Source organism: Sparus aurata, chromosome 9 (genome assembly GCF_900880675.1).
Source record: "Sparus aurata chromosome 9, fSpaAur1.1, whole genome shotgun sequence".
NCBI lineage: Eukaryota > Metazoa > Chordata > Actinopteri > Spariformes > Sparidae > Sparus > Sparus aurata.
In genome coordinates this window covers 20,824,674-20,848,083 of record NC_044195.1, presented here as the reverse complement: position 1 = coordinate 20,848,083, position 23,410 = coordinate 20,824,674, and the positions used below count along the sequence as shown (strand labels likewise).

Below are 23,410 nucleotides of genomic sequence, written 5' to 3'. Positions count from 1 at the left end.
TTTTAATTGCTGCTGTTTTAACTCTGTAAAGCACTTTGTGCTACATTACGATGTATGAAAAGTGTTCGATAAGTAAAGTCTGATTGATTAATTGATAGCTACTTGGTATTTTGGCCCCCATAAAAAACTTGTGATCTGCCATTGTTACATTTAATGATTTCACGCCTCTTGAATTTAGATTTTTTATTTTCTTTATCCCTCAATTCAACTGCTTTGGCTGTTTTCGTGTCTGTCTTTGAAAGGAGCAGAATATTACATTTACAAAGAGCTGGGAGGTTTTTCACATGAATCTAGATTTAATATTCATTTCAAAATGCGTTTTCCCTATTAATTAAAAGTAAACCATGTATTGTATGGTACATTATCCCTCTAACGGCCCCATGTGGAGATTATGAAGTGGAAAACTAATGGTGTAGACTTTAGCATTTGGGTTTCTCCCGAGTCATTTACATATCTGTAAGGGGATGTCGATGTATGTGCAAATAAGCAGAACTCTGTGTGTCCCATGCTTTCCCTACCGCCACCCCTCCCCGGTTTACAGAGGAAGTCAAAGAAGAAGTGTTGCCTCTCTCCCCTCAGCTAGAGAAGGTAATGAGATTCTGTGCACCCTCTATTACGAGGAGGATGAGAAATCTGATTATTAAGGAGAGGCATGTGGCAGTAAGAAAAATCTGTTTGTTTTTTTCTTATTGTATCACCCCCAGAAACAAAGGTGACCCCCATGTTCCGTTCATTAAATCTTGCCTCCTCTAATTTATCAAGGCAAACTATCACAGTTTCTGCTGAGCTAATCAGAAATGAGCAAACTTGTTAGGTGTGCCTCAAAAGGACACATCACAGGATTTGGATATCAGTTCTACATACTGAGTGGGGCGTAATTCATGTTTCCCACTGAACAACAAATGCTTTATGGACGTTAGCATGAGAGTACACAGGAAAGTTCAGGACAGTGTGGATGAATTATGACCTGTGATTATTTCAAGGACACAGAGTTGCTGCAGGTGTGGTTTTCTGATGCAAATATCACATAAGAAATATAAAAAATATAATTTGTGCTGTATATTTTGAGCCCCTAGTTATTATTCATACAATGATACATCATCTCAATCAACACCTGTGTATCAGGACACAACCAATCAACCCTGTGTGGATCACTGTACTATTTTAAAATTTCTGTGACATTTCATTCTACAACTTAAAAGAAAATAATGCTGTGACACATCACAGGATTTGTATATGAATCACAGCATTGCAGCTATTTTGTATGTGCATTTTAAATATTGTATTAGAAAAGGTTGAACACAAAATTTAACATGAGATTAAAACAGTCTTGCTCAACAGATCAGCTGTAACTTTCCACACATTAACACATGAAACAAAAAGGAACGTCACATTGTTTTGTTGTTTTTCACCAAGGTTCTTCCTGCATTTTTTAAATTACAGCTTCTTGTTGTAGCCTCTGCTCTTCTGCAGTGGTAGAACATTTTCCAGCTGGCAAATTGGTGCCATCTACTGCTTATCATGATTAATCAACCCCAATAATATCATAACAACAGTGTAACAAAAAAAGGAGTGAGTGATAAAGACCTAAAATGATATTTTTTGCAATTTTTTTTAAATGCTATTTTTTAGGTTATATCGCAACACATTCCATATCTTAATTATTTGAAATCTCCTTAAAAGCACATCATAAATGCTAGGACTGGCCGATAAAATCAAGATCACAAATTTTTTGAACAAGTGCTTTGCTGGATTCACATTTGATCCTGCAGTGTGAAATGTGAAAAGCAGCAGGTTGGTGCTGTGGTGATGTGGGAGTCACTCCATGGTCCGTGTGTGACGTGTTGAGAACCTCTGCTGATCAGTTTGCTGAAAGACGGAGCTTCTACAATATGTTGTTATGCTACTGGCATGCTGGTCCTACTAGTGATTGTTTGTCCACATCGATGGATTAGAAATAACAGTAAACAATCAGCATGAGGCAGATCATTGCTTTTAAACTGGGGGACAAGACTGACCTGAAGTGAGAGTGAAACTTAAAACTACACAAAGTGATGTCTGTTGCGTTCCCTCTGTAATATTTATGAATGCCGAATAACATGTCCTGCTACAGACCAGTTCTACCCTGTTTATAATCTCCAGTCATGCCTCTGCCACAGTGGGTTAAGCATACTGGTGACTAGTTACTACCACTACTACTACTAGTTACTTTTTGTCCCCACCCAAACGTAATGTATATAGGGAGCACACAGATAATGAGTTAGGACTGGGCAATTTTTTGTTGTGGAATACTGCCCTGCACTTTGTCATATTTGTTTGATGATGATTGAATAGAACATTGAAAAATAAATGACAGGTTTTAGGGTTGGGTTAAAAAAAAAATTATTCGATAGATTAACCGATTTGAAAAAAAGTCGTTAGGTGCAGCCCCACAATGTAAAAATCACATTAAATTTATTTTTCAAAATGTGTGTCCCATAAAGTAAATGGGGAGAGAATCTCTTTTTTTTGGGTCTTGGAGTTGTTAGGAGCTATTTGGAGCTGTTTGGTGTGAAGGGGTTTGCCTAGAGAGATGTGAGAAATGTCCCACACATCAGCAAGCTGAGTCATTGCTGTATGCCTAACCAGCCACGACTCAAGCCCATCCCTCCTCCCAAATGTCACATGAGCTCATGTCAACCAACACTTGTGGCAAAGGCACTGCACGGGAAGCAAATTAAACAGTTTGGCTTACACAACACACATCTGTTTGTTGAGAAAACAGGTTTCACAGTTACAAAACTGAAGAATAGGGCAACAAGTGCTCATAAACGCTCATAAACTCTCTCGACATGCAGTCGAGAGAGTTTATGAGCGTAACTTTCCAACAGTTTTCATCTTGTGAGAAAAAAAAAAAGATAGGTGGACTATGAGTGGTCAGAGTAATTGGCTGTCCTAACTTTCTAATCTGTAATAAACGCAGTCTAATAGGCATGTTTTAATCCTATTGTGAACCGCTTAGTCGCATGAGTTCCGCAGGTGCCGGTGAGAAATTGGTATTTATTACTGAACTGGTAATCACACCAGCAACCTATCTGCAGGTCTTTGCCTTCTGACTGAGGACGTGATGTGCACAGCAGGCCAGCAAAGCTGCACTCTCGGTTTAAATGACCCAGCTTTGCTAGCATGGCTGCTGTGACCCTCACATGACAAAGCGCCCTGTGTAATTAATATGCACGCTGAAATGCTCCCTGCACAGCCACTAAAACGATTGGAATCAATGCACAGGAAGAAATTTAATCGTGGATTCTGCATGGTGAACGTTTTAGTCAAGTGGCATCTGATTGCGAGCAAGTTCCCCCTTTTTTTTCCCTTTTCTTCTTTTAACGTCCTTTAAGATTAAGACTTTCTCCTCAAAGATGCAAATTAATCTTTAAAACTGGACATTTCCCAACATGGGGAGCTCAGTGGGGTGACAGTACAGCCCACCGAGTTCATTTTAATCCCTATGGGCAATTATACTTTCAAATGATATCCTGAAGTTAAATCTTGTTCACACTTAATTAATTTAAACACTACATTTTAGGCATGAAAGTCTCCTTGTCCTCCTCAAGACAAAACACTTGTTTAATAGGATACAGTAGCCTCAGTGATAAGGATGGTTGTGCTTTGTGATGTTTATTAATTATGTGCTATTTCTGTTTCGCTGTTTATGTTCATGTCTGTGTGTGGTGTGTTTATGTATGATGTAGATAAGACAAATGATCAGACAGAAAGAGACTCTGGTGGCATTTCTTTGTCTTCTCTTACTGATGGGATCTCATGTGAGGGCTTTAGCTTCATAGAACAATAGTTCAGTCAAAGGCAAAAATGTTATTATCAGTCACTTTTCTCTGAAATGTTTCTTTTTTTAGGGGACTAAAAAATTCAACAATATGTTGATTCTAGCTGAATCCAAATAGTCTATTCTGAATAGTTGTTGTGACCAAAGTGTATGCAGAAATGCTGTTGCTGTTTGTTTTTTTCTAAATGCTGAGTTAATTAATGATATGTGTGCACTATTGTTTCTCATTTTTATAATGAATGCATTACTGTACTGTCACTGAGTCCATTTTGACAAATAGGTGGGTGGATGGATCTAAAAAAACATACATTGGTGGCTGCCAAGGGGTTAGATTTTGAATTAATTGAGGGAAATGAATTCAGCGGTAATAGGCCCTGACAGCAGACTGTGGCAATTGTGATGGCAATGATTGATGGTTGATGCACATGCAGGCTTATGACAAATAATGCTTGTTTTGCTCTGGGTATATTTTAAATCCTACTTGTGTGTTCATTAAAAATAAATACATCAAGTGAGAAATAAATACATTGATTAATGGGAATAGACGAAAGAATGTAATTGTGAGTCTGGGAGTATTTTTTATGCACATCAAATGGTGTCGATACTGTAAAGGTAGTGTGTCGCACTTTCAGGGAGGTGGACCGCCACCTCCATCTCTGACCCATATGAGAGAGCGAGCCCTATCACAGCTCTCATCACGCTCCTGTAGTCAGAGCCTTCTGACAGTGGCGTAATGCTGATCAGATAGCTGTGTGGAGTCATTGCTTACATGTGTCACAACCGCCGTCCATGATCATGTCAGACTCATGCTGGGCGCCAGAGCCAGGCTCAGGGCTCAGTGGGCCTGGCTGGTTTCGCAGCTGACATTTCCCCAGCATGACCGGGCTAACGGAGTTCCAGCCGCAGCCCCGGCTAATGTGCCTCTCCTGGGCCCTGCAGCACAGTGCTGGCAGCTGGAATGTGGGGGCACAGGTGCTGCCAGGCCCTGTTAGCTTTACAGTACCTCCTGGTGAGTCACAAACAATCCCAGCATGCGTCGGCTCTGATACCTCCGCTTATTAAAAGTCTAATGAATAAACAAGTCTTTCATATGCGTGACCGTGGAGGTGATAGGGGGAACTCAAAGACTCTTGTTTTACTGTCACTAGTGCAGTGCCCGTAAGAAAAATGTATTCCTATAAAAAAGTGGGAGGTTAAGTAGCTTTTTCATGGATGGCCAAATGAGGTTGTGTTTGAAGGTGGAACGTCAGGGATATTTAGGTTTGTTGTGAAATCCGATATTCCGGGGTATAATTGGCCGTTTTTGACTATTTTTGATTTTGTCATTATATTTCACCTTAAAAATCATTTACTTGGTGTCATTATTTTCAGCACAACCTCACATGTGTGACTGTACAGTTATTTTTTTATTTTGACCTACTGTATTAACACAATCGACCTAAAATCACACAAAAAAAACATAAAATCCGAGTAGAAAAAGTTAGATTTTTTTTACTTTAAACCACAAATATGTTTAACAAACCATTTTGTATTACTTATAATGCAAATATAAATTGTTGTTTGCTAAATATATGCATACATTTTAAAAATTTACAAAATTATATGTAACTATTTACATTTAAATGCAGGCAATGCTCATTCAGCTTCTCCTCATTGTTCTGGATCATTAAACAAAAAACCAACTCCACTACACACTAAACACACTACACCAAACACTACATAACACACTAACATACACTCCAAACACGCTAAATGTCACAAATCTCTCAACTCTCAATATCGCTGTCTGTACACTGTCATTAATCTGCCTACGTCCCTCCCACAACTTCCTGTTCCTCAACAACCAAACTTGCTGCTTGGACACTTTCGTGACAAAAGCCCGTTTTTACCGTTTCTTCCTGCACCAGACAAAAAGCAAGCGTGGCGGACATTATTTATCCTAAGTCCGGTTTGGGACGTGCCGGTGCGTGTGTACAATACATGCGAACATCCACAGATTCCGATTCCACTTTGTTGTCCGCGTGTCTCCGGATCTCCTCAGACCGGAACAGACTCAGTGCGGACTCTTTTAGTCTCATTAAACCACAACAGTCAATTTAGATGCACAGAACAGAACAGGACCGAACCGCCAGCAAAATCCCAGTCCAGCTCGTGCCGCTGCAGGTATAAATCTGCTTGTTTCATAAGGTGGGGGGTGGCGGTGGGCTCTGCAGTGATTGGCTCTGGTGCGCACGTGACTGTGGTGGCCCCAGTAGACAATGCTCGTGGAATTTGTAAAGCATTTATGAAATAATTTATTAACGGTATCATTGCAGTCCAAACAAATGCGAAGTTGCACACCCTTGAAACACGCAGCAGCCATGTTGTTAGTCTCAGGTCAGTCTGATCCTGATCCGCAGAGATATTTGAGGAACACATACACACACACACAGACAGACAGACAGACAGAGATTCCTTGCTTTTATAGAGAGATATGTGTCACAGAAAAGCAGCAAGTCCTTGCATTTAAGAATCTGAAACCAGCAAATGACAGTTAATCAATTATCCAAATAGTTGTCAACCAATTTTCTCTCAATCAACTAATCATGAAAGCTTGACAATACAGAGAGATGTTCAGAGATATAATCAGATTAAATGCTTCTCCTTTATTGAGTGATACATGGTGAAAAATAAGCTTGGCTTGAGTCAAAAGGAACATACTGGTGTTTCTTTTTTGTTGGTAGAGCTAAATAGCAGTCTATGAAATGTGGTTGTTAAACCACATTGATTTATTGGTTCTTTGGGCTGGACACGATTATCTTCTGACTCTGGGGATCAGCCTGCCTCCCAAACAGGACTGGGTCCTGCCACACACTCATGACAGCTAAATTGTTTCACTCAAGAGGTTGTCCTCTTGTCCCCCTTTACCTAAGCCACTTGTTACAGAGATATGATATAATTGTACCCAGAGGAACTTGTAAGCCTATATTGTGGGTCTGTTTCTCTTCAAGAGCGTTGTCCTTTGTGGCACCTAAAACTGGGCGGAGGAGGGGGAGGATGAGGAGGGTAGGATATGTATTCCCTCTTTGTTAGAGACAATATTGGATCATGGTTTCATAAAGTAGAGCACCATTTAGAATCACTTGTATCCTCTAGAGCTTTGTTATACCTCTCATGGTTAATATACTGCACTCACTTAGTTAACTGTATTAATGCTAACAAGAAACATATATCATGTGCATGATGTTGTAAAAAATACAGCCCAATTATAAGTTTAAACAAACTAAAAAACTTAAATATAAATCTAGAGGCTTTATGTCCCTCCTGTGTGAAGATATCCCCACCTGGAGTGATACCTTTGGCAAGCAGAGCATCACATACCTGAGCGTTTTTAAGTGCAGGTGAACATGTAGGTGAGAGGAGACAGGAAAGAAGGATCTATAAATGGCTCCGACTTTAGTGTCTGCAGAGGTGGTGTTGAGGAGGAGGGGTTACTCACTGACCATTAGTGTGCTCAAGTGCAGTACATTCTATGGCCTGTCAGCTCATCTACTAATGTGTGAGGAAATAACTCTATTTCCCACCCCAGTGAAAGAGTACACACTGTTCAGATTACATTTTTTGGATGGTGGATTTGTTACAAAAGCCTCTTGATAATCCTGTTAGGTTAACATGGTGTAATATATGTGTGCAGCTAATACCCACAGAGAAAGTAACATGCACGGATAGTCTGCCAAGGTATATTAATAAAAATAATTATTCCTTTTTATTCATAAAGCTCTTTTAAAAATATTGGATCAAAAGGATAGTTTTAAGCAGAAATTTAAAGATATACAATGTAACTTTCACATTAGAATCGCTATAAACAACTAGACCTTTACTCAACAAAGTATACTGAATTTTGCACTTAAATTATCCAAAATGTTTCCAACCATGTTAAACTAGAGAAGGTAACGGAGCATTTCATCTGTCATCTGTCACTAAAATATCTGGGGAAACAATTGTCAGAGAGCGAGGAAGGAAAGTGGCTAATGTGACTGAACACAACTTTGATACATTAAGGCCAGCAACTAAGGATCATTTTCATTATTGATTAATCTGCAGATTATATTCACGGTGAATGGTTTAGTGTATAAAATGTCAAAAATGCTCATCACAATTTCTTGGAGCACAAAGTGATGCCTTCAGATTGCTTCTTTTTTCCAATCAACAGTGCAGAAACCCAAAGACTCTTCAGCCACTATCATGAAATGTTAAAGAAAATATGCAAACGCTAACATTTGAAAAACTGGAACCAGCGATTGTTAGCTTGAAAAATGACTGAAATTAGCAAAATACTATTTGGCAATTAACATTCTTTTGATTGAGTCCCATCACATAGGTTTTTATTGGAAATGGTGGTTGTTTGACGATGCAACCTCACAACATCATCAAAACTTGAATGTTCATTGTTTTGATCAAGGGATAAATTATATACTGTTTGTTGATGAAAATCCGCCTTGTTTGATATCCTCAGGCCTTTTCTGAAAGCTTTGAGACTTAAAGGCAAAGACAGAATAACCTACAGGTTTTAGGAAAACCCTTTAAAAAATCAAATCTAAAATGCACACTCAGTCACTCAGTGTTAAGATGGCAAAAGGGGAGTCGCAGTAATAAAATAATGACCATAAGGTAGATAAAATATGCACAGGGTGCCTTTTTCGTCTTAAATTGTTGCTCATGTAGCCACCTTCATAGATTAGCACACAAACTGTGCATCTTCAGTGTTTTGGTGTTTATCGTGTTGTTACACCAGCTATGACATTTATTTTATCAAAGAACGATTAGGGAGGTTAGTGAAAAGAAACACTGTAATCCCCCCACGTCACAGCGATCCTCATGAACAATAATTTTCTTTAAGTAATGCTGAGTGGTATAGAACTAACAAATGAGCTCCTCCATGCCTGCGTGTAGCGTTAAGAGGTGCCGAGCGGCGAGCAGAGTTGCGTGTTGAGGGGGTTTAACCCCTGCTGTTCCTGACTGTCCAACACCAACCCCCACCACCCGCCTCACCTCCACCCCCACCCAAGCCTCTTTCCTCTCCGCGCTCCACTCCTGCACAGGGCCAATACAAACAGCATTATTTATGCTCGGCAAAACACCCCTTAATTACTCATGAACAGGCGCACGCTCCAGACGCTCCCTACCACCCACCAACAGCCATTAAACACTCCCTAAAAGCTTGCTATGTGATATTAGCACACTTGAGCCTTTGAGAAGAAATTTAAAAAATAAATAAATCTGCAAGTGATTTACATATGCACAGCAGCTGATATTTATACTCGCCGGTGTGTCCCTGAAGGGCTCGTCTTATTACCTCTGTCCTCCGGTCCTCGCGCTGAGACCAGAAAGGCAGGCAGGTGATTAATTCTGTACTCACGAGAAGCCAACGACTCCATAACAGTGAGCAGAGGAGGATTTCTATAGGGCTTTTTGTAGAGAGTCTCTTTACTTTATGGTTTTCTTGGCTGTTTATTTCCATATCCAATTTTATTGTTCTCTATTAGGGTAGCTTACTTGTGCTTAAGTGATAATGTTGCGCGTTTATCACTGTATGTGCTAAGATGATGTTTTAACACCGGATTTGCTACATGTAGGATGAAGATTTACCTGCTCTATGGAAATTATTGCATCTTCACATGTTTCAGAGCATCACTGAGGTCTTGTTGTGTAGCCGTGATAAGCGCTGGATGTCTTTGTACTGGTGGCAACGCTGAGATCAAAGTCGTCATAGTCTGAAGCCTCTTGCATTCCTGTCACACACAACACACATTTCACCATTCTCAGTGATCTCATGCTAAATTTAAATAAACATAACATTCAGCGTAGAGAAAACCCTTGCACCTCGCTGTGCAGGAATCCTACATAGTGACGTAAAAGCCACACTCCTTGCACAAACCACACAGTTTCATTTTTGCACTTACAGTCACAAAAAAATTAATTACTTGTACATCTTGTGTCTAAAAAGCTGGTTAAACCTCCAGCTAGACCTTCATTAGTTGAACCAGCAGAAAAACCCCAAAACACTGTGTTCAACTTTGTCTCTAATTACATCATCAGATTCAAACAGTAGAGCCATCAGCTGCTGGCTCGGTGTGTACTATTTAAAATCCCTCCGTCTAATTACTGCTTTAGTCCCATATCCCTGTGACATGGCAGTGATAGATCATTATTTTTCCCCGCAATTTGTTATATTCTTTGCAATATAATTGGATCAGATTAATTATTATGATTAATGGATTCCTGGGTTTTTGTGTGTAGCCATTAATACTAGGGGTTTGGAACTGACAACATACACATATTTAAGACGCCAGAGCAACATATGATGTTATGTTTAAGCCTCATCAAACACTCACTTCAGACTTTCTCATGTATTGACTGAGATATAAGTCTTTTTTTATTAGCTGTCTGGCATCATATAAATGATAATATACAGTTTTTATCCTATGTATGATACCATGCTAATTCATTACTTACGGGCACTTAGAGTAGTTACTATTTCTCCAAATATTTGATCATTAGGCTGTATTATACCATCGATGGACACTTTATTAGCTGTACCTATACGAGCTAATCTAATCCAATACAACAGCTCTGCCATGAGGATGATGACTATAATGACCAGGGTTTGTTTTTTTATGTGTTGATTGAATTGGCAACACTTTATACTAACCATAATTAATAAATGGTAAATTCATAGTTAATTGAGCCTCAATTAATAGTTATTTCACTGTCAACAAATAATTAAATGTGCTCTGAACCATTTATCAAGCTACTGAAAAGGTTTCTAAACGTCAGTTGCACCTTTTGTAATGGCCGCCCAAATAATGTTCTTCGATAAACCACACAGTATTTTGAAATAACAATTTACCACAGTTTAATTAAGCATTAATGTCATCATCATCATCATTTATTTACAATGATTACTAAAAAGTGTTACCATTGAAATATAGGTTTGAGCAACAAGGTTGGATTGCAATATATTCAGGACCGGATTAAATGGACAGGATTACTCTTGGTCTACCCTTTTTGGGAACTCAGTTTAGTAAATTTTGGTATTTGGTTAACAAACAAATTTACTTAAATGTCACATGATTGGAATTATACTCATTAATTAAGTTAGGTATCTATCTCTACCTGAACCTTATACACTAGAATTAATGTCCGAGCTGTTGTATTGAATTGCAATAGAGTGTGCGCATGTGCCCTAATAAAAGTGGCCACGGAGTGTTTACAGATAATGAATTCCCTTTATTCTGTAATTTAATTTTCCTGCCATGTATTAAACAATCAAAAGGAGTAAGGATTGCTTTATTTTCTTATCATGTCCACAAGCGTTATAGTAATATAGTTATAGCTGCCTCGTCAGTCAACACCCCTCTGTTTACTACTGCCCACATGGCCAATCAGTTCCATTTCAAGTTTATAACATGATAGTTTATTAATGAGAAGTGAAACTGTTTTCCGACGCCCTAAATCTATACCGAGGCTTCAATTTAGCTCTTCCAAAAAATACTGTCCAGTTATGGAGGATGGACACTAGTCAATTCCCTGTGCATGGGAATGGCTCATTAACGGGGCGAGGCAAGCGGTGTGCGTTTGTATATGGCTGCCGGTGCTGGATGTGTAGAATGGATTTATGGTGTCACTCAGCCCTGGAGAACGACTAATGAGGGTGCGCAGGCTAGCAGCGTCCGAGTGGGGTAATTCCACCCACCATCCATCCAGCAGAGGGGGGTTGGAGGGGAGGGAGGAGGGGGTTTGTGGAAGGAGGACACATCCCTCATTACGTGAGAGTGTCTCAGGAGCTTTCTTTAATATTTTAATAAATAACATCAGCCCAACAAGAAATTAATGAATAGTATCATTAATAATGAGCCCGAGCCTTGTAGTGATAGGACAGATATTAAATTGAACCACTGTGGGGAGATCTCCTGAGACTCGGGATTTTTCCAGCAGCAAACAAGGCCAGTGAATGAGGCAGCCGTCCCTCCGTGCCAACAGCTTTTACAACAGGTTGAAAGTAATAAAGGAGGATTTTCCCAGCGATAGAGTTAAGCCCCAGGAAATCTGCTCATGTAGATCGCTATGAAAGGCACAGCCAAATGTGATCCTTAATTAAACTTTAATCAAGATAATGCTGTTTGCAGGAGAAGTAGTTTAAAAAAGGTGTCCCCAGCCCCCTGTTTCCATCCAGTCAACCTTCCCGCTTTATATTGTAACGGTCATAACCCCACTTATCTGCTTCTTAAACTTGTCTGTGTTTGTTTGTTTGTTCTGTTTGTTTTCATTTACAAAGCCTGGTATTCTTTCTTTGTATGGTTTTGATTCAGGTTTACATTTGTCAGGATTTCTCCGTATTGTCTTTTCTTTATTTGCTCTTAGTAAGTTTTGCCCTGCAGATTATGTTGAAGAAAAAGATGTTTCTTTCCCAGAATCAGCTGGTATATCATAATACATCCTGCCTGTGCAACATGAAGCTCTGTTATTCTGTCAAAATTACACTCACAATCCTAACTCACCTCTTTTTATTGCATCAGCTGTAATCAGACAAATAGCATGAATTATAACTGTTTTCATGATAGATGAGTAAAGGGTAAATATGGAAATTTGAAATCAATAATATAATTTTAATCTCTGATTCATTGTTAGTTTGAAAACTAAGGAATCCTCAACTTTATTGAGGTGTAACAGACCCAAAACTATGACTACTGAGCAAGTTGCTGCAGTGGTGCAGCCAGCTTCACCACAGATGAGTAATGACATTTGTTTTGCACCTTGAAAATATTATTATTACTAATAGAATAAAATAAATGCTTTTTATGGAAATCATTTAGTTGTAGAGTTGCTTAGCAGCTTCATCTTATTGTAATTTATGCCACTTTTTAGCCACTAAGTCTCAGCTATGCCATCTTGTTAACATATTACACAAATGGTTCAACATCTTATCTTAAAGGTAAAATACATTAATTTACACGGAGCAGATTTGGGTCATGTAACGTTCATTTACATAATAGTATGCATTATCAAAGCAGGTAAACTTCAGGCTGAGGTAAAGTGCTTACACTTAATCATTGATGTTGTTACCTTATAACATGAAAAGTTAATACATGTCTTGGTTTTTGTATCGTTTCCAGTAAATGTTGCTTGCTGCTCTGCTGGCTAACAATGATTTTAATCACTTGGGTTTTTTGTTTTGTTTTGTTTTGTTTTGTTCAAACAGACTGTGCCTGGTTTCTATGTGGCTTTGATTTTGTTGCATCCTCAAATCTGTCAGCAGTAAAACACTGTATATTTAATTAAAGAAAGATACAGAAAAAGTAAGATTTGGGGTTGATTATAGACTAAAGGAGCTTTAATTAAACACCAGCAATTTCTAATTTGTCTTCTTAAGTTAATAAAGCAGTTTAATCGTTTGCAGAAAGTACAGTAAGTAAGTAGTAGGAGCTGTTTTTTTCCTCTCACATCTGGCTTGTCATTTCTGTTCTGTTTAGACCATATGTCCCTGCCACGTACAATATTTATTCATTCCCTGCTGTATGAAAAAATACCAGTATTTTCTTCATAATAAAAAGTGGATTACCGTGAATCACAGGAAAGCATCACCAGCTGTCACGGAGAAATGAGACCATGCTGGCCAATGTCTATGATGATTAAAAAATACCTTTAGAAATTAATGATTAATTAGCTGATAGTTGTTTATGTGCAAGGCAGTTCCAGTACTGGTCATTTTTCAGATATTTGAGAAAGTTATCTCAAATGAGGATTTATAATTGTATTATTAGTAGAAGACTTTTTCAAGATTTTAATAATAAAAGGTGTTCAACAGGTGGAAGGAAAAGCTGTAAAAGCTATTGAAGTAAAAGCCTTACATTATACCAAGGCACGGATTGAGCCGTCCACCACAACAGCTAATTCCTCAGTAGATGTTGTTTTTTTTTTATAAACAGGCATCTACATATACGCTTTATCTGAAACATTCAATCTATATGAATGTATAAAAAAATCTGGGGCATAGAAAGCGTTGAAAGAGAAGAAAGAGACGGTCTACCACTGAAGTTGGTGTAAAAAGGGACACTGATACTTCAGAGGTAAAAATGCTGCGCTCTTCACCACCTGAAGAATTAGCGGTCGGGTTTGACTGATTACAGCGCCACCATTGCTTGTTTGGTTGCCTCCTCTAAAAGCAATACTCAGCAGAACATGGCTTTTTCTCCTTCATGTTGTGCTCTCTGCATGAATAATTACATCCTTGATTTCTGAGGTGTGGTTGTGTAGCTTCCACAGTGGAAAAATCTAAAGATTGATAGAGGTTCCTCCTGTAAAGAAGTCCAAATCCACCCCCCCGACAAAAAAAAAACTACTCTTTGGACGATGAAGCATAGGACCAAAACCAGTAAGAAGGGAATCACATACTCATTTATGTTGTGTATTTAATTCTGAAATGTACTGACGCATGGGTACATATGTATATTGTGTAATCCCTGCTTGCGCGCGTCGTTTTTTGCCGCAACTACCTTCAGCCGCACCTTTGCAACTCGCATAGAATACTGTAGGGGGCTGATCGGACAAAGACAAATCACAAGCTCACCAATTTCCATAGCGCTGTACATCTTTTAATCATAACGACTAAACAATGAACAACACTGGGCTTGTGGCATTGGATGAACAAGAGTGCAGAGGCTCCCTCTTTTCCTCCCTTCATGCTGCTGGTGGAATGACTAATGCGTAGAGGGGTCATGGTGTAAAAGTGTTGCCCCAAGGTCAGCATACTGACACTTAATTGTTTGTCCTGTCATGTGTCACTTCCTTGAAATTTCATATCTGACCCTTGTTAGCCCAGTGTTTCTGTTTTAATCCCCAGTGTGACAGAAAGATCAGGACTGTGCTGTGATCAAGATGTGTCAGATTACTCATGTTGGGTCCTGTCATTTCGATGCAATACAGACCGAAGATGCTTGTCTGTCATGTGCAGATGGAGGCATTGTCTCAGTTTTCAATGCTGGTTTTCATATTGGTCCCTGGATATTCATCTTAGGTTATTAACAACTGATGAAGAGTCATGCTTTTATCTCAGTGGTCACTGACTAATTGAGGAAACTGAATTTCCTCACTTTTCTGATCACTACAACTCTAAAAATGATTGGAGTTAAAGTAGAACTGGAGCAATTAGTCGATTAATTGTTTAGTCGATCAAAAAAGATTAATTGGTGTCTATTTTGATAATCGATTAATTGTTCAAGTCAAATATTTGCTGGTTTCAGCTTTTTAAATCTGAGGATTTGCTGCTTTTCTTTGTCATTTATGATAGTAAATGAACAGTCTTTGGGTTGTGGCCTGTTGGTTGGACAAAAGAAACAATTTGAAGACTTTAGGCTCTGGGAAATTATGATGAGTTCAATTCACAATTTTTATCACTTTCTATAAGCTAAACAATTGTTTGATAAATTGTTAAATGGATGTGTAGTTTAATCAATAACAAAATAACTGGTAGCTGTGGCCCTGATGTATAGTTTGCACTTTATATTTTAAATCTAAATAAAAGAACATTTCTAAGTCTGTACTGTAGGTATGAAATACCTTTTTTAAATTGTCTGTTTTTTGTCTCATTGTCGTTCAAGAATTTATTCACTTTACCTTCTTTATAATTTTAAAGCTCTTTGGGAATAAGTGAAAACCAATACAAATTAGGTTATAAATGGGAAGGTACATCAATCACAGCACACGTTTATTATTACTTTTTCACCAGACCAGCTGCTGCAGCACAAAAGAGCATGAATCTTCAGTTTGTCAAATGACTGTTTTTATGGAAGGCAACAATCTGTTTTTTTAATAGTTTACAGTTGTAAACTATGTGTGCCACATATTTTTGTGCAAGTTCAGTGCATGCTGTATGTGAGTGTGTGTGATCCACGTGCTCACCTTTGTGCATGCATTCAACAAACTAATACTGTGAGCACGATTCATCATCAACCAACACTTTCATTTTATAGTAAGTTGCCTGTCGTCCCCTTAAGAATAATTTCAGTTTCATTCTCATCTACTTTGTCTTTTTTGATCTAACCCGTATATAACAATTCACACACCAAGTTTCTTGAAAACGCAGCTTTGTTGAAAGGGCTATGACCTTACAGGTTTTAAACAAATCCCCAAGTTATACAACCTTATTTGGAAAAGATACAAAGCTGAATAATAAATCATTACCCAAAAAAGGAGTTATTGTAGATATAATTAGGTGCACCTGATTTCAGTGTTTGATTGCTTGATTATTGCCGTAGCCATGGAAATTAATTAACTCTAAAAATTATTTGTAATACTCAAGTCATCCTTTAAAAGAGTTTCAGATCTTTTCCTAGACGTACTTTTTTAACAGAGTCTTGTGGAGCTCATTGTATGAAACACACAATCATTTACAATTATTGTTTCTTACCAAAAGCACCTGTGTGTATTATTAGAGCTTAACAAACATGTTGAAATCTTCCCCGAACAGATTTTATTGTGCATCACCACAACAGCTGCTGATTTACAGTCACTCTTAAGGCCACATAAAAGTGAATCACTTCACTTCCATGCTTGTGCATGCTTGTCCTTGTATACCTGCTGTTAAATCACAAACACAACCAATACGAGGACCCATTCACCAAAACAAATCTAAATACTTTTACTAGTGTAATGACAATTGCATCATTTGTGACATTACACAGCTTTTTTCTATTTTGATGCATTGTATTTTCTTGAAATCAAACACGGCAGCGCATTTCCTATTAATGTACGGAATTACAAATCATCATAAGCTCTATTATCTGTACTTTGTGATCTCTTGTTTTCCTCACTCCTGCAGTTTCCCATGTGCATCACTGTGAAGGTATCACCCAAGACTTAACAAATGATGTGCTTGTGTTTGTATGAACGTATTGATCAGCGCTCTATTTGGGCAGATATCTTTCTTTATTTTCGGATGGCAGGCTCGCAGGCGGGAACGCCGTCTCTCTCCTTCATGCCATGTCTTCTGTTTTTTGCCTCACTGGCTTCCCTAACTGCCCCGCTTTATTGAATAAATTCAAGCTGTCACTTCCCATGTTGGTAGAATAACTCAAACACAACATATAATAATACGGGAAAAGTAGGATAAAATAATCTTGTCATGGCTGTAAAAGTGATTGCTTGAAGCCACAGTCGGCAATCAATACACTAATTCCGTAATTTATACTCGCTGCAATTGAGGAGGAAGGAAGCTCTGATATGGTATTTCTTGGCACACTGACCAACTTTGACCTTCAATAGAAGTGAGAGTGGGATTATTGTGTTGTTTGGCTCAAAGAAATCACCTACAAGAGTTGAGAGGCAATGTCTGACATTTTATGTTCAGGACCAAACCCTAAACTGATTAATTCTTGGTAAGCACCAGCTCTTGAGCTTTCACTATCTTTATGACAGCAAATCCCTGACACTCAGCTGACAGAGTAAAACATAAAAGCTGCCCAGTGATTTTCTCTAACTTATTTCTTTTATCCTCTCTTTTTATGGAGGGGGAGTATCCTTTCTTTTTCACCCTGGAGCAAGAGGAATTTTTCACCGATGCCAGAACTCATTATCAGCTCCTCGTGCTGTCTGTTTCACTTTTCAACGGTTGCCAATCACGGGCTAGCCATTTTCGATTAATTATGTCTTTTTATGGGTCATTCCTGCCTGCACTTTATGGCTGAGGCTACATGCAGAGCGGTACCTGCATAGCTCTTGCAGTAAGATGTAATATTTATCTGTACATCCTCAGATATGTTTCAACATATCCATCCTCAGTGGCAAACTACATTGTTGCTGTTGTTGGTAGGATGAAATCCATGAAGAGCAGAATACCGGAAGGCTTCAGAAGTTTCTCTGAAAGGAGAAATTGATTGCAATTAGCAGAGAGATTTTTTCAAGTGTTTTTCTGCCCCCTCTAGTGATGCTAATAACTTAATGATCCCTAAAAATGCATGCAATTTGCCCCAATTGGGTTTAACCATATTGTACACTTATCTGCTACAGATTTCCAATCACTGAGAGTCTGATTGATTGTCAGACATTGTATAGTAAATAATGACATCAACAGCAGTATGTATGGAAATGCCATTGCTTTTTTTGTTATGGTTGAATATTATGTCATGAAACTGAAGCTTTAAGCAACAGAAGGGCTCTTAAACTAAAGTCTAACTTATTCCGTCCTGTCACTGCAAGTAACGCTCAATGTCACACTACACAGGTAAAGATTCCGTATTTATGTTTGGGCCATAGACACCACTGACCATTAACCATTAATATTTAGAGATGTACTAATACCTTTTCCCTTCCTGATAGGAATTCAGATGTGTATCGACTGATAGTGAGTACTGATCCAATACCATTGCATAGAAACTATATATATTTGTATTTATCTTTAGTAGCTGTATGTTATTAGCCCTGTATGGATGCTATGTTATGAATATGCTTGAGATCACACAATCTTAAACCAAAGTAATCTCAGCAGTCCTTCTTTGCCAAACCAGAACTCTGTGTCACTGCATACTCATCAAGCCAATAATTCAGCCCAGTGCAGCCCAATTAGAAAAACCAACAAACAGTAACAGTGCAGTCTGCATGACCTGTTGGTAGATAGAAGGTGGTCTAACTCAGCAGGGGTGGCTGTGGCCAGTGAGACCCCTGCCAAGTTATTGAGGACAGAAGGAACTGGGGGTGTCATAATGATCACTAAATGTGTGTGGTGTTCAGTTACAGCAGGAGATTGGAAAGGAGGTGCATGACCTTTGCTATATTGACCTACTGGTTGACTCCTCGTGGGGTGCTACAACAACACAAGAAACAGCATTCAAGAGGGAAAAAATAGAAGATAAACCAGATAAACAGACTTATTTATACACTTAGTAGAAGTGCCTTTCTGTGGGATGTGTGCTTGCATCTAATCCTTTTAACTGTACATGTGTGCATCCAAGCACAAGCCCATTAAGCGCGCGTGTGTGTGTGTATGTGTGTGTGTGTGTGTGTAGTTGTGTGTGTGTGTGTGTGGGTGGGTGGGTGTGTGTGTGTGTGTGTGTGTGTTTGTGCGGTTTTGGGGCGAGATGGTGTTGGAGAGGGGGGTTGTGACAGACAGAGGTCTCACCTCACACTTCACGTCCCAAATAGATTAAAGGAATTTTTCCCAGATTCTGCCTTTCCCACTGCTGCCTGGAGCAGAATGAGCACTTGTGAGGATAATTAAAATTGATGATATAGAATGACAGAGACATGATTTCTGCCTGCAGCAAGAGGTCTCTAAAGACAGTGTAACCAAACTGTCATGCCACCACTATTCTGTTTTACATGACTGTTTCACCTCACTCAATTGATCACAAGTAAATACTCTCTGTTGAATTAAAGTGTGATATATCAGTCTGGGGACTCCAGGTTACTTTATTTTGATGGACGTTCTCCTCTTATGACCCTATATCGTAGTTAGGTTAATGCAAGTTATATATATTGGACTGTTGTGGAGTTTGACCTCTATTTTGTAGAGCTCATCATAGTAGAGGTTAGTTCTGTCTGTAAAGGGTTTCCATCTACCTGTTCTTATGCACATTTTCAATTTGTGTGCCCCAGAATACTTGAGCATAAACACAGAATAAAATACCTTGAGAAAGGAAAGTTTTGTAAGCTTGTCTTTATGCAAAATGCACAAAGCACAATGAAATAGACAGAAATAAATCATGACAAACAAACAGCAAAAAACGAAAACATAATTTTGTTCTCTTCAGTGTTTGACTAATCAGTTCAATTAATTAAATTAATTAATTAGTTCAATTAATCACGTAGTCTTATTGTGCTTGTTCTTCTGCAATGGATTAATTACCGCCATTTACTGCTTATTTTCACGAAACAACTGACAATCACATAATAGTAACAGTACAGTAGTTGGATAGCAATGCACATTCATGGGTTTTCTTTTGTGGATTATCAAAATTCAGTTCAACTTTGTGCTACATTTGGAATCGAAACCAAGCTTGTGTCAACTGATTTAGACATTTCTTTATTTCAACTCCACTGTTTAGCATTTATACGCAGTATAAACACAAAAAATGTTCTATGAGAAGAAGATAAGGTGCAGCTGAATACTGCTGAAGACATTTAGATCTACATTTTTGTGAAACTTGTATTTACATGGCAAAGAATGAACTGTCAGCCGCTCAGCATGTGTTCAGTAGTTTTAATTCATAAAGAATGTTCAGTCAAAAGATGCTATACAACACACTGTAAGGAACTCGGCGTGTGTAATCATGTACTATGAAAGCTATAATGCTATATCATTAATCATTCATTATGGGGATTGAAATCTTATACATTCTTTTATCTCCTTACAGCCACATTATAATGTGTAATGAAAAATGTACATTCTGCTGTGTATATTCTAATTATAAAAGCCAAATAGGTGGGTTAAGATAAAGAAATTAATTCCATCTGTTTATTTAAAATTGATAAATATCATATATATTTATTTATAACCCTTTTCTTCTTTGTCAATCTAGCACTGTGTTGCTCTACTTTTCCACTTGTGCACAGGTGAGAAGATAATGTCAAACTAATTATCTGACTGCATCCGAGTGCTCAGCTTTTGATTATTCATGAGTTTTAAAAGTTTCATAATATCTAAACGTGTTAGTTTGTGATGAAATGATGGATTGGCTGTTTTAGAATTATGGGTAATTATTGCACTAAAAACACAATCAAAGAAAAGTTATTCCTCATTGATTCCCTAACAAATTGATCTGTAGCTTAGTGAACTAAACTTGTGCTAGCACACATAGGGTAATTTGATTATTCACGACACATGTCATTTTAGTCCTGAGTGGGAGCAGCTTGCTCCTGTCTCTGGTTTATTTGACAGAGCTGAACAGCTGTCAATGAGAGGAGCAGGGGGACATAGGGTTAGACATGGGGCAAGTTCGGGGGATGGTGAGACACTAAACCCCCACCACGGTCCGTCTAAAGATAAATATGGATTGCGGACAGTTTTAATTACTTCCTTAAATTGAGCAATTTTGGTTTTCCCAGTTGGCTCCCTGTGAAAAATCCATGTAGGGTTTCACGTTGAGGGAGAGGAAGACGGTTGAGCATGGCGCACCATAAATCACTGCAGATACATAATTCATTGGAAGCATGTGAAAAGGACAAGACAAGATGCTTTGGATCATTGAAAACAGCGTTTCCACAGGTCTCTCTATGTCGTCAGATCTGCCTCTTTGCTTGTGCAGGCTTCGGAAGTGTGTTACCTTATTCGACTTGCGCTTTCATCTGAATTATGTCGAATGACGAATGTGCTTCCTTTAAGTTTTATTCTTGTGTGTTTTTATTTTCAGATATGATCAATTTAAAAGGATATTTAAATAGATATTCATCAAATATTTTATTATGCATGTTCAAAATAGACAGAACAGCATACAGATTTTACTTGGGAATAATATGTCTGCAGTCCTACTGATCACTGTTTCTCACATGCTCTATATTGGCTAAGATTCAGATGGCCAAGGTCAGTTCTTATCTCTATTAATGTGAAGACTGATTCTGAGTCATTCTATTACACCGGAAGCACTCACTTGGACACTGCTTCAGTATTTCCTAAATGCAGAACAGTGATCACATCTTGTAACACAGAAGCCCTAGACATGGAGGTAACATTATTACTCTGCTATTCAATAGATGGCCTCTAATAGGTTCAGTGTCAGCCTGAAAGATATCATCCCTTTCAATAAAGATATGCATCATGGGATGAAGATGGTGCTGTTTAAGTCGTGATTGGAAGTTATCTATCATATTAGGGTTAATGTCATTGATTCCGTGTCAGGAAATGTTCATAAAGCATTCGGCCCTTCACCGAGACTTTACATTGATATGGGATTGCCTTCTTTTTGTATGCTGCCTCTTGTTTCCTTTTATATTTTTATCGTCAAAGAAGCAGTCTAATTATTGGAAATCTACAGGGAAATTGTGATACTTTATTATTTTAATTGTGAAAGATACCGAAAAGCACCCAGGAAGGATGTATGGATTGATTTTCTTGCCAAGTGACACTTCAGCAAGCTTGTGCATTTTGGCGAGAGACTGGTTGCATTTTCCAAAGCAGAAGCTGCACAAGATGAAAGGCTAGCCAGCTTAAAGTTTGGTACAAGACTTGGCATACAAAAGTAAATGTTTGGCTGATGGTAAAAAAAAAATGTAAACATATTCTTTATTTATTCACATATTACATATCAATTCTTTTGCTCACATGTAATTTGTGAAATGTTATTAGGTTCTTACCATTTGTTGCTGTCCACATAGAATGACAGGGATTAGTTAGAAAAGTTATTCATTACAACAAATCTCCTTTGTATCCTCCCTGTGTTTCTACATTAAGTCTGGAGAATGACTTTCCAACTCAGGAAATGGGATCACCCGTCTACAGCCTTGCTAGCGGCTTTGTGGGGCTACATTAAGCACTATAGGGCCTTGAGTTAAATAATTACACTAACATGGCAGCATACTCACAGTGACAATGCTAAACTGCTGATGTTAGCAGGTATAACATTTACCATGTTCACCATCTTAGTCAAGTATGTTAGCATGCTAACACTTGCTAATTACCACGAACATAAAGGTGAATCCAATGGGAATGTTTTAGGGTATTTAGTCATTAATATATTAGACAAATTTAAATTGTGACCTGATGATGCCTCTATATAAAAAGTCAGGGAACAACCTAAATATCTTAGCAAAAAAAAAAAACATATCAACCTCGTGGTGGTGCAAGAGGGAAAAGTCAAGGGACCCCTGAAGTCAGTGGGATTCATCATCTGAGGAAAATGCTCAAAATGTCTTGTCAGTCGTTCAGGTTAATGTGATAGCTGAGACTTGAACAAAGTGGTTAAACCGAGTAGCATGTCTGAGAACAGTCTCACTGTAATATCCAGCCATTCTGGAGCTGTACCACACTGTCTTCCTCAGCAGGTGAACTTTGCCTCGTTGTCAGGGGGAATGCAAAAAATCTAATTAAAGTTTTTCTTTGCACATTTAGTCCTCTGTTGTCCTTAAACTTGAAATTGAGCAGTAGTCCAGATGTTGTGTGTGGCAGCTCCGTCTCCATATGACTGCAGCCTGTAAATGGCAGCGTTCACTCTTCCTGTCTCAGGACTGACCTGCAGCCTTTCTTTTGGCTTACCTGTGGGAGAGACAGCACAGCTTTCATGCACATCTGTCCCAAATTCACAACGCCAGCCCTGCTCCCCTGAGACCCAGCTCTCCATATCACCAAATAGATGGGTCACTGGAATTACACGATTGAGGTTTCTGAGCAAGGCATCACTCTGTTGTATTGTACAGACCCCTACACTGACCTGTGCATGGAAGCATAGGGAGACAAATTTTTACACTGTGTTCATCAGAGATACTACGAGCAATTGGCTGGAGTTTTTCCTGGTATTAAAGAGAGCAGAGTGAGAGGTAGCTGACTGAAGCACTGACCTTAATCTGAAGGGTTGTGCTGTTATAGGGAGAGGTGAGTCTGGTCAGCCGTGCTACACCAGC

At 38.6% G+C, this 23,410-nt stretch overlaps 1 long non-coding RNA gene across 2 annotated transcripts in view; it reads left to right on the top strand.

Moving 5' to 3' along the window:
- The window catches only part of LOC115587492 (uncharacterized), a 109,981-nt gene that overhangs the window by 51,818 nt on the left and 34,753 nt on the right, over window positions 1–23,410 (top strand). The gene's annotated exons all lie outside the window — the stretch shown is intronic.